We start from the raw sequence: 11,918 nt of genomic DNA, 5'->3' as shown, positions 1-11,918 counted from the left end.
CTTGAACAATCCAGATAATTGCTTCATTTTACACTTCTCAGTGGCAGCAGAAACCGCTGGGACAGAAACCGCTCTTAAGGAGGGAACTCAAAAGGGAGAGCAGAGTCCTCTGGAAACAATCCCGATGGCACAGGAGAGGGAGGGGGCTGGCAACGAACTCACAGACTTTGTGACTTCTTCCAGAGGCAGGCAAGTGAACTCGGGCCCGGCTCCGACTGCTTGGCCGACTGAGCCAGACAGGACTCCTTTCAATCTTGCATCTACGTGCTGATGCTTTGAGCTTCACTGGTGTTATCACTGCAAGAGGCAGGAGAGATGCCGGTGGAGAATTCAGAGGCAAGAGCCCCGTGAAAGCTGCTGAGTTCCTCATTCGTCAGTGCCCTGGAGGTCAGGACACAGCTGGGGGAGAGGAGATGCTGTCCCTAGAAATCACCCTACACCTGTCAGCAAAACACAGGCATAATCATTCCCTGAAGTAAAGGGTCCACTGAACTAAACCCTTGGAGAATCATTTCTGCAACTGAAAATCCACATACAATTTCTATTTATTTATTGGGGGTGGGAGGGTTATTGAGGGGAGTGCACATGAGGTGGTGATCATGGCTTCCCTCATGCTCTATGTTCAGAGAACACCCCTGGCAGTGCCAGGGGATATGAAGTGAAGGGATCAATTGCATGCAAGGCAAGCAACTGAACTATCTCTCTGGTCCCCCAAATCTACATTCTTTGGATGAATAAGAGACATTTCATGAATTTCCACTTTGTACTTGACATTATGGTAGGTCTTACAATACTTCACTTTATAATTTGATAAGACTCTTTTTTCTAGGCAGCTCAGATAGAGAAGGGAACACCAAGTAAAGTGTATTTGAAGGGCCAGCTTGGGTTGGGAGATGTGAACCAAATGTAGACTATAGATGGAACACAATGGCCACTCAATGCCTCTAGTGCAAACTACAACATCCAAAAGGAGAGAGAGAACAAAAGGGAATGCCCTGCCACAGAGGTGGGGTGGGGTGGGGGGAATGGGATGGGGGTGGTGGGAGGGATACTGGGATCACTGGTGGTAGAGAATGGGCACTGGTAGAGGGATGGATACTTGATCATTGCATGACTGAAATGCAAGCACAAAAGTTTGTAAATCTGTAACTTATCCCATGATGATTCACTAATAAAATATTTTTTAAAAAGACTCTTTTCTTTCTTTGTTTTTCGTGTTTTATTGGGGAGATGTTTTCCTCTATTTATAACCTCTCCCACATTTTATTTCCAAAGCCCTTTCTCACATATTTCCTTTTAATTTCTCACTTACCCAAAATAGGCCATATCTTTGCACCAATTTCAGCTGGGGATGGAAAAGTAATTCAGAGAAGTGGGATTCATTTTCCAAAGTCACAGGACTTGTTTAGTGGCAGAAATGGAATGAAAGTGTCAGATTCCAAACCCAAGGCTCCACCGAAAGAGCAGTGCCATCTCTTTGAGGTTCAGGCTTAGTCATCTGCCACTATCCTAGTCATGGTGGCCATGCATGGATCATTCCAAAAATAGTTATTAAGCACAAATATAACACAGATAAAGGAGCAAGACTACAAGACACACAGCACAAAGAAATACTGTGAGATAGAGCTGAGGACAGAGCAAACCAAAAAGAGGAACTTTATTGCAAGACAGCAGGTGCTCAGGGACCAAATCAGAGGGACCGATGGCCTGAGAAGGAAGAAGGCTCTGTGGGCTAGAGCTGTGTGAGAGGATTTTCCCCCTTTAAAAAAAATTGTGGTCAGACTCACAAGACATCAATTGCTCTTTTAACAATCTTAAGTTAGTTAGAGGTGCAACCATCACCACTTCCGACTTCCAGAACCTTTCCATCAGCCCAGATGGAAACCTATATCCCTAAGGCATAGGATATCTTACAGACTCCAGGATGGGAGAGATATTACAGGGGCTAAGGCACTGGCCTTGCATTCCACAAACTGGCTTTGAATCTCTAGTACCTCCAGGGTTTACTCCTTAACCACAGAGCCTGTAATATCATCTGAGCACCATAGGGTGCAACCCAAATCCTCCCAACTTCTACAAAAAGATGGGGCAGAGATAGGGCAGCGAGCAGGGCACTTGCTTTGCATGCAGCAGACCCAGTTCTACTGAAGAATTCTGCATGTCCCACTAAGCACTGCCAGGAGTGATCCCTGAGCTCAAAGCCAGCAGTTTTGGGTGTGACCCAAAACTGAAACCAAAACCAACAAAAAAAGAGAGACTTACACACTCTTGAGGAGTAGCTCAGATCAGAGAGGCAGAGGCATGCCAGGGTGTGTGAGAAGAGTCAGTTCTAGCCAGATGGGATCAGAGAACAGGGAGAAGAAAGCCGGAGCTAGACTGCAGGAGCTGGCGAGGTAGCTCAGTGGTGGGGACACACCCGGTCTGTGCAGGACCCTGAACCACAGGGCAGGGCTGTTGCTCTGACATCAGGAAGATGGTCTTCCTCTGCGGGTGTTTGGCGACAGTCCTCAGCAGTGTCACGAGTCCCCACCCTGCTGGCCAGCCCCATGTCACCGGTCTCCATGCAAGGGTCTCTGCTGCCGCGCCCAACGTGAGGGTTTCAGTACTGGTGAGTTGGGCAAACCCACGTAGGTTGTGATTCTGCCAGGACCCACAAATGTAGGACTGCAGGAATGTCATCAGTGGAAATTACTGGAGGAAGTTTCAACAGTCAAAGCCCTCAAAACCAGATTTAAAATCGGACTTTTCCTACCTGACTAGGAGACCAGGACTATCTGGACAGAAATAATCATCATTCCCAGCACACTTTCCAAATCCTGTATATAAAACGTTGGGCTAGCAATGCCAATTAGACCGTTAGTACTCAATAAAAATATAATGTAAGCCCTATATGTTACTGCATATCGTTTTACAATTAAAGATTTTTTTTTTTTTTGGATCACACCCTGCAATGCTCAGGTGTTACTCTTGGCTCTGTACTCATTAATCACATCTGGCAGAGCTTGGGGCCTCATAGTGGATGCTGGGGATTAAACCTGGGTTGGACATGTGCAGGGCAAGTATCCTCCCTACTGTGCTATCTTTCTACTCCCAATATTACACATTTAAAAACCTATTTTCTGAAAAGATATATGAGGGAGAAACAAATAAAATTTGTTAAAATTATCAACTATACATACAAATATGGACTAGAGCAATAGCACAGCAGGTAGGGCGTTTGCCTTGCACACAGCTGACCTGGGTTCGATTCCTCCACCCCTCTCAGAGAGCCCGGCAAGCTACAGAGAGTATCCCGCCCGCACAGCAGAGCCTGGCAAGCTACCTGTGGCATATTCAATATGCCAAAAATGGTAACAACAAGTCTCATAATGGAGATGTTACTCGTGCCTGCTCTAGCAAACTGACGAACAATGAGACGACAGTGCTACAGTGCTACACACAAATGTACTATATACATCTATCTATATCTATCTAAATATAGCTCTCTCTATATATCTCTATATGTTTATATAGATAGGTAGATAGATAGATAGTTTTGTTTTTGAGACATCACTGGCTGTTCTCATGGTGTAACCATCCGGTACTGAGGATTGATCCCAGGGATACAGCATATGAAGCATGTGCGCAGTCTGTTGTGCTATCTCCTCAGGCTTCAGCCATATTCTATTTAACCTAAAATGTTTTGAGTATTTCCATTCCAATATGTAACCAATAAAGAAAGAATTAATGAATGAAGTATGTTGTATTCTTTTTCATACTAAGACTTCAAAAATCTATTTGTACTCTAAGAGCGATAGCCCTGTGGGTAGGGTGTTTGCCTTGCACGAGGAAGACCTGGGTTCGATTCCTCTGCCGTTCTCGGAGAGCCCAGCATGCTGCCGAGAGTATCTTGCCCGCACGGCAGAGCCTGGCAAGCTACCCATGGTGTATTCGATATGCCAATACAGTAACAAGTCTCACAATGGAGACAGTACTGGTGCCCGCTCGAGCAAATCGATGAGCTATGAGATGATGACAGTGACTCTAAGGTTTGGGACATTAAAGTTTCATTTAGAGGCAGAGGAAAGGGACATGAAAAAAGCAATCACATTCACAATCTTGCCCCAGAAAATTAAGTCCCTCGGAATCAGTTTAACCAAGGAAGTAAAAGACCTCTACAAAGAAAACTATAAAACGCTACTCCATGAAATCAAAGAGGACATGAGGAAATGGAAACATATACCCTGCTCGTGGATAGGGAGAATCAATGGTGTCAAAATGACAATACTCCCCAAAGCATTATACAGATTCAACGCGATCCCTATAAGGATACCCATGACATTCTTCAAATAAATGGGTCAAGCAATCCTAAAATTCATATGGAACAACAAACGTCCACGGATAGCTAAAACAATTCTTGGGAAAAAGATGATGGGAGGCATCACCCTCCCCAACCTCAAACTTTACTACAAAGCAGTAACAATTAAAACAGCATGGTACTGGAACAAAGGCAGAGCCGTAGACCAATGGAACAGAGCGGAATATCCCTACACACAACCCCAAATGTATGATCATCTAATCTTTGATAAGGGAGCAAGAGATGTGAAGTGGAACAAGGAAAGCCTCTTTAACAAATGGTGCTGGCACAACTGGACAACCATATGCAAAAAAATGGGCTTAGACCTTGACCTGACACCATGCACAAAAGTCAGATCAAAATGGATTAAAGACCTCAACATCAGAACACAAACCATAAGGTACATTGAAGACAAGGTCGGCAAAACCCTCCACGATATTGAAGATAAAGGTATCTTCAAAGGTGACACGGAACTAAGCAATCTAGTAAAAACAGAGATCAACAAATGGGACTACATTAAACTAAAAAGCTTCTGCACCACAAAAGATACAGTGACCAGAATCCAAAGACTATCCACAGAATGGGAAAGGATATTTACACAATACCCATCAGATAAGGGGTTGATATCAATGGTATATAAAGCACTGGTTGAACTCTACAAGAAGAAAACATCCAACCCCATCAAAAAATGGGGCGAAGAAATGAACAGAAACTTTACCAAGGAAGAAATACGAATGGCCAAAAGGCACATGAAAAAGTGCTCTACATCACTAATCATCAGAGAGATGCAGATCAAAACAACCATGAGATACCACCTCACACCACAGAGGCTAGCACACATCCAAAAGAACAAAAGCAACCGCTGTTGGAGAGGATGTGGGGAGAAAGGGACCCTTCTACACTGCTGGTGGGAATGCCGACTGGTTCAGCCCTTCTGGAAAACAATATGGACGATTCTCAAAAAATTAGATATTGAGCTCCCATTTGACCCAGCAATACCACTGCTGGGAATATATCCCAGAGAGGCAAAAAAGTATAGTCGAAACGACATCATCGCAGCACTGTTTACAATAGCCAGAATCTGGAAAAAACCCGAATGCCCTAGAACGGATGACTGGTTGAGGAAACTTTGGTACATCTATACAATGGAATACTATGCAGCTGTTAGAAAAAAGGAAATCATGAATTTTGCATATAAGTGGATCGGCATGGAAAGTTTCATGCTGAATGAAATGAGTCAGAAAGAGAGACAGACATAGAAAGATTGCACTCATCTGTGGTATATAGAATAACAGAGTGGGAGACTAACACCCAAGAATTGTAGCAATAAGTACCAGGAGGTTGACTCCATGGTTTGGAGGCTGGCCTCACATTCTGGGGAGAGGGCAACTCAGAGAAGGGATCACCAACTACATTGTAGTCGAAGGCCATGTGGGGGAAGGGAGTTGCGGGCTGAATGAGGGCTAGAGACTGAGCACAGTGGCCACTCAACACCTTTATTGCAAACCACAACAGCTAATTAGAGGGAGAGAACAGAAGGGAATGCCCTGCCACAGTGGCAGGGTGGGGTGGGGGGAGATGGGACTGGGGAGGGTGGGAGGGATGCTGGGTTTACTGGTGGTGGAGAATGGGCACTGGTGAAGGGATGGGTTCCCGAACTTTGTATGAGGGAAGCATGAGCACAAAAGTGTATAAATCTGTAACTGTACCCTCACGTGATTCACTAATTAAAAAGAAATAAATTTAAAAAAATAAAGTTTCATTGAAAATATTTGAGCTGTATTTAGATTTCATAAAGTTTGTGGGTGAGAAATGGCTTCATTGACTACTTGTTCCAAACCGATTAAAATAGTTCTTACTAACTGGAGCACGCATTGGTTTCTAAATTAATAAATCAACATTAAGTAACATTCAGATTCAGGTTCTCAACCACGTGACACACTTCAGCCACTCAATGGTGACCCCTGTCTTGCCGCTCCTGTGCTGGCCAGCAGATAAGGAGCCCTGAAGGCGGCAGATCCACTGGCAGGTTTTGCCCCAATGAGCTGATTTGCTTTGCGTCCAGTTACAAAATCCTTAGTTTGACTACCACACATTTTTTTTTCATGATTGGCTTACAAGTTGCTTTTTGATACAGTCTTTGTTAATTCCAGTCTGGTCGCTTCAGTCTCTTCCTTCACTGGCTCTAGGCATGAAAGTGTGATCAGACCTGTGGCATTCGCTGTCCTACTCCTCCGGTCTTGGATCTCCTTAGGTCAGTTACAAGCCTGAGAGCTGCAACTCACAGGAAGTTGACTTGAATGAGTGCCTCCAGCACATGTGAGCTGGGATGAATAGGTGCATGCAATCAAAGACCCAGTATTGTTGTTTTTAATTTTTTTTATTTTATTAAAAATTTGTTATTAAGGGACTGTTATTTACAAAACTGTGAATAATAGTTTCAGGCATACAGTGTTTAAACTTCACACCCACCACCAGTGTCACATTCCATCAATGTCCCAGGGTTTCTTCCCTCCCCATCTGCCTTTTTAGCCATGTCATTTTTGAAGACTTAATTATTATAGTTTGGATCACTTGCTTATACTAGTCTTGACTTATGGGTTTGATGTACACAGTTACCTGCTGCTCACCACCAAAGTGTCGACCAAGACCCTTTACAGTGTCCTGACATTACCTTCAGCCAGCCTCCTCATTCCCTATCCCTCCATTTCTGTGATCCAGGGCCAAGGGTTCTCACCCTTGATAACTTCCATTCCCTTGTCTTCATACTCCTTATACCACAGATACTTGAGAATATCTGGTATTTGTTCTCCCTCTGACTTACTTTGCTTAATCTGATGCTCTCCACTTCCATTTAAGCTATAGAAAACTGCATGATTTTATCTTTTCACATGTTCGAATAGTATCCCATTGAGTATACACAAATTCTCTATCCGTTCATCTGTCATGGGACATTTGGGTTGTTTCCATATTCTGGTTATAGTACTAAGTGCTACGAAGAACATAGATGAGCGTGTATCTTCTTGGATTAATGTTTTTGTGTTTGTGAGAGCAGATGCCAAGAAGTAGAATCACTGCAATCACCGGGTCATGAAGGAACTCTTTTTATTTTACTTTTTGGAGCAATTTTCACACTGTTTTCCAAAGGACCTGAACCAGGCAACATTCTCCCTTGCAGTGAATGAGAGGATGAGAGTGTTTTTTTTTTGTTTGTTTGTTTGTTTTGCTTTCCTTTTTTTCTTTTCTTTTTTTTTTAATAAATCACATCCTGACATCACTGCATTTTCTGGTATTTAGCTATATACCAGTTTCACTGGTGTCATTTAAATTTTGATTTTCCTGATAATAAGTGACAAACATATTTCCATATACCTACTGACCACCAAAATGCCCTCTTTGTAGAAGTGTCTATTCATCTACTCTCCCCATTTTTTTTAGCATTTCAGTACTGCATAAATCAAATTGTATGATAGATCCTATCAGTAACAGTATTATAAACCATAGTGCCTAAAAGGAAAAAAGAGGCTGCCATAGAAGCAGACTTGGGGGCCAGAGAGAAACTGGGTATGTTGGTGGAGGAAAGTAGAAAATGGTGAAGGGATTGGTGTTGAAACATTGTATATCTGAAACTCAGTCATGAATCATTTTGTAATTTCATAATTCATTGGGTGGAAAAAAGGGATTCAGTGGGGGGGGGGGGAAGATGACAGGGAGCCCCTCTGTGTTTATGGCCTGAACACTGAATTACAGTAAACCAAGTTTATGTTCCATCGTCAAGTGTGGTTCTGCCATTAGTTCACTTTGTGATGGGTCATTGAGAGTATCTTCAAACCCAATAGTCTCATCACTACTCCCTCAATCCACGGAAAGGTTTGAACTTGAAGGATGCTGAAACCTGCATCACTGCCTGGAATTTCATTTGTAATTTTAGTAGAGTAAATAGACCCTGAACGTCTCTCACAGTGTAGAGAAATCCATTTTATCTTGGTCAAGCTGAAACTTTTCCCTTGGTAATTTAATTGTAGAGAATGATGGAGCAAAAGTTCATTTTCACACAAGAAAAACCATTTCGAAGGAGAGCATGATTTCTGAAAGGTCCACTTGCTGAAAAGTCCAGTAATTGAAATACTGTCCTTTAGCTGGGATCCAAGTCTTCAGGCATTTATCTTCAAAATGCCCCTTCAAAATGCCCTTCTCTCAACCCTGTCAGCCCGGTTAATATCAGTCAGCCTTGCCACTCACTTCCATTTCCTTCTCCCCATTTTTTGATGGGGTTATTGTATTCTTTTCCTTGTTGCTAGAGCTTTGTGAATGCTATATCACCAAGATTCATTCTTTTTGCAGCACATATCATGTCCTTTCCTTTCAGACTAAAATATGTTCCATTGTATGTATTTACCATATTGTTTATCCAGTCATCCATAGATGGATACTTGTATTGCTTTTATACTTTTGCTATTGATAATAATGCTAGTGTGGATGTGGCTATACATATATCTGATTGCATCCTTGATTTCCATTCTTTGCAGTATATGTCCAAAAACAGAATTACTAGACCATATGGTAATTTATTTTCAGAAGCTGCTATACTGTTTTCTGCTTCAAGAGTACCATTTTGCATTCCCACCAAGAGTGCACGAGAATTTCTTTTTCTCTCCATGGCATCAACAGTCTTCTAAAAAATAATAGCCATCTTGGTGAATGTGAAATGATATTGAATTATGGCTTTGATTTGCATTTCCCTAATGATCAGGGATACTGAGCTTCATTTTATATAATTATTGGCTACTTGTATATCATCTTAGGGGAAATGTAGCACTGTAGCACTGTCATCCCATCGTTCATTGATTTGCTCAAGCGGGCACCAGTAACGTCTCCATTGTGAGACTTGTTGTTAGTGTTTTTGGCATATCGAATATGCCACGGGGAGCTTGCCTGGCTCTTCCATGCTGACGAGATACTCTTGGTAGCTTGCCGGGCTCTCCGAGAGGGACGGAGGAATCGAACTCAGGTCAGCTGTGTGCAAGGCAAATGCCCTACCCACTGTGCTATTGCTCCAGTCCAGGGCGAAATGTATGTCACTAAATTTAATTAATAATTATTTTTTTGCTTTTCGGGTCACACCCAGCGATGCACAGGGGTTTCTCCTGGCTCTGCCCTCAGGAATTACTCCTGGCAGTACTTGGGGACCATATGGGATGTTGGGAATCGAACCCGGGTCGGCTGTGTGCAAGGCAAACGCCCTACCTGCTGTGCTCCAGCCCCAAATTAATAAGTTTTTAAATTTTCCCATTCAAATTTAAATTTTTTTCATTGTTTTATCATTGGCCTACAATATTATGGGCGTTCAATGATAAAACAATGAAAAAAATTTAAATTTAAATTTAAATTTTCAGGGTCTTGCTTGATACCTCTGGATGTGTGTAGTTGTCACCATCCCCATTGCTGGAGGCTCCAGGGCCAACCGCCCACGAAAAAGAGTTCAGTGAGCCTGTCTTGTCAGCTAGAGTTCGTGTTCACCATCCAGATCTTGTTCAGTGCTTATAACCCTGCCCTACTTCGTGAGTCGACTCAGGCTTTCAAGATTGCTGCCTGCTGGTCAAACTTATCAGCGTAGGTCACAGTCCATGCCGCGGCAAAATGTTGTCCTAACTGATAACACTGAGAATGAAGAGGTGGACTCAGATGGTATCTGTGTTCTGTTCTGTGCTCAGAGTGTGAAAGTTGTACTTGAAGTTTTGTTTCAATTTTGGGATCAACTTAATCATAGAATTTCAGAAAAAAAAAAAGAGAAAGAATCACTTTGTAAAATTTCCTCAGAAATTGTTTATGGCTTTAAAAAAAAAATCATTCCAGTGGTAAGATGAAGAAACTGAGTCTTTCTTTTTAAATTGAGATTATGTTAGCTACATGATTGTGTATGACTCAAGGGTATAATTTCATGTTCTTTCAATTATTTTACCACATCACAGCCAGCACCAAATCATTCTTTCCCCACATTTCATTGAGCCCCTCCTTACTTCAACCCTCCTCTTCACCTTTCTTCTGATAACTACATGTCTGAGTTCTCAATTGATAGGGTTTTTTTTTGGGGGGAGCAGAGGGTGCTCCCAAATAGTGCTCAAGAGACCTATGGGTCCTTCCCAGTGTTCTTGGTTATTGAGTAGGGTCAGCAGTTAAATGCAAGGGTCTGAGGGTATGGTGCTGCCAAAGATTACCCCTGCTGGGTAATTGAGCCCCTCCTTACTTCAACCCTCCTCTTCACCTTTCTTCTGATAACTACATGTCTGAGTTCTCAATTGATAGGGTTTTTTTTTGGGGGGAGCAGAGGGTGCTCCCAAATAGTGCTCAAGAGACCTATGGGTCCTTCCCAGTGTTCTTGGTTATTGAGTAGGGTCAGCAGTTAAATGCAAGGGTCTGAGGGTATGGTGCTGCCAAAGATTACCCCTGCTGGGGACCTCCAGAGCTGCACGTGGGGGGTTATATGGGATGCCAGAAATCGAACCCAGGTCTGTTATATGCAAAGCATGTATTATGTCTTGTACATCTGTACTATCTCTGTAGCCCCAAGATCATCCAATAACTGTCTTTTATCTTCAGGCTCATTTCACTTAGCATGACCTCTTCCAGTTCTATTCATGCTGTTGGAAAAGGAACGATTTCTAATTTTTCTTACATATAACTAGCATTCAATTATTATACATACCACCTCTTCTTTATGCACTCATCTGTCCTTGGACATTTGGTTGCTTCCATATTTTGGCTGTTGTAAATAAAGCTGCGGTGAACATAAGTATGGTTATATCTTTTTGGAGTTGTTTTTATGTTCTTTGGATAACTAACAGTAGAATTTCTGGATCATATGATAGAACTATTTTTAATACTTTGAGGAATCTCTACACTGTTTACCATAGATACTAAACTAATTTGCATTTCCACTGACACTATATGAAGGCTCTTATCTCTCCTCTCCCCTCCCACCAATATTGACTGTTTCTGACCTTTCGGAGAGAGGCCATTCTCACTGTGTAAGGTGATATTTTGTTGTCATTTTGATTTTTTATTTCTCTGATAATCATGGATAATGCACATGTTTTCATGTGCTTATTAACTATCTATCTGCCTTTATGAATTGTCTATTTAGCTCTTCTCCCCATTTTGGGGGGTTTATTTTTACTTGAGGGCATACTCAGTACTGTTCAGGAGTTGCACCTGGCTCTGTGCTTAGGAATCACTCCTAGTGGGGCTCATGGGATCATATGGGGTGCTGGGGATTGAACCGGGATCAGCTGTGTGCAAGACAAGCACCTTACCCCGTGTTATCGCTCTTGTCCTTTTTGTCCCCATTTCTTTACGGGTTATTTATTTTCTTGTTGTTGTGTTATGTGACCTCTTAACTAGGTTTGGATATTAACTCTTGTCAGATATATCTCGTATGAGAATTTTCTTCTGCTCAGTAGGATATCTTTTTCTTTTTGTGACAGTTTCTTTGGCTATGCAGAAGCTTCTGGTTTGATGTACTCTCATTCGTCAATTTGTGGTTTTGTTTTCCTCACTATTGGAGTCAAGTTGCTAAATATAG

At 42.3% G+C, this 11,918-nt stretch overlaps 1 pseudogene; it reads right to left on the bottom strand.

Moving 5' to 3' along the window:
* Positions 1–8,080: 8,080 nt before the first annotated feature.
* LOC101559246 (proteasome maturation protein-like) lies at positions 8,081–11,355 on the bottom strand (annotated as a pseudogene).
* Positions 11,356–11,918: the final 563 nt, after the last annotated feature.

Source organism: Sorex araneus, chromosome 1 (genome assembly GCF_027595985.1).
Source record: "Sorex araneus isolate mSorAra2 chromosome 1, mSorAra2.pri, whole genome shotgun sequence".
In the NCBI taxonomy this organism is placed as follows: domain Eukaryota; kingdom Metazoa; phylum Chordata; class Mammalia; order Eulipotyphla; family Soricidae; genus Sorex; species Sorex araneus.
The sequence above is the reverse complement of the archived record's forward strand: the minus strand, read 5'-3'. Positions and strand labels throughout refer to the sequence as shown.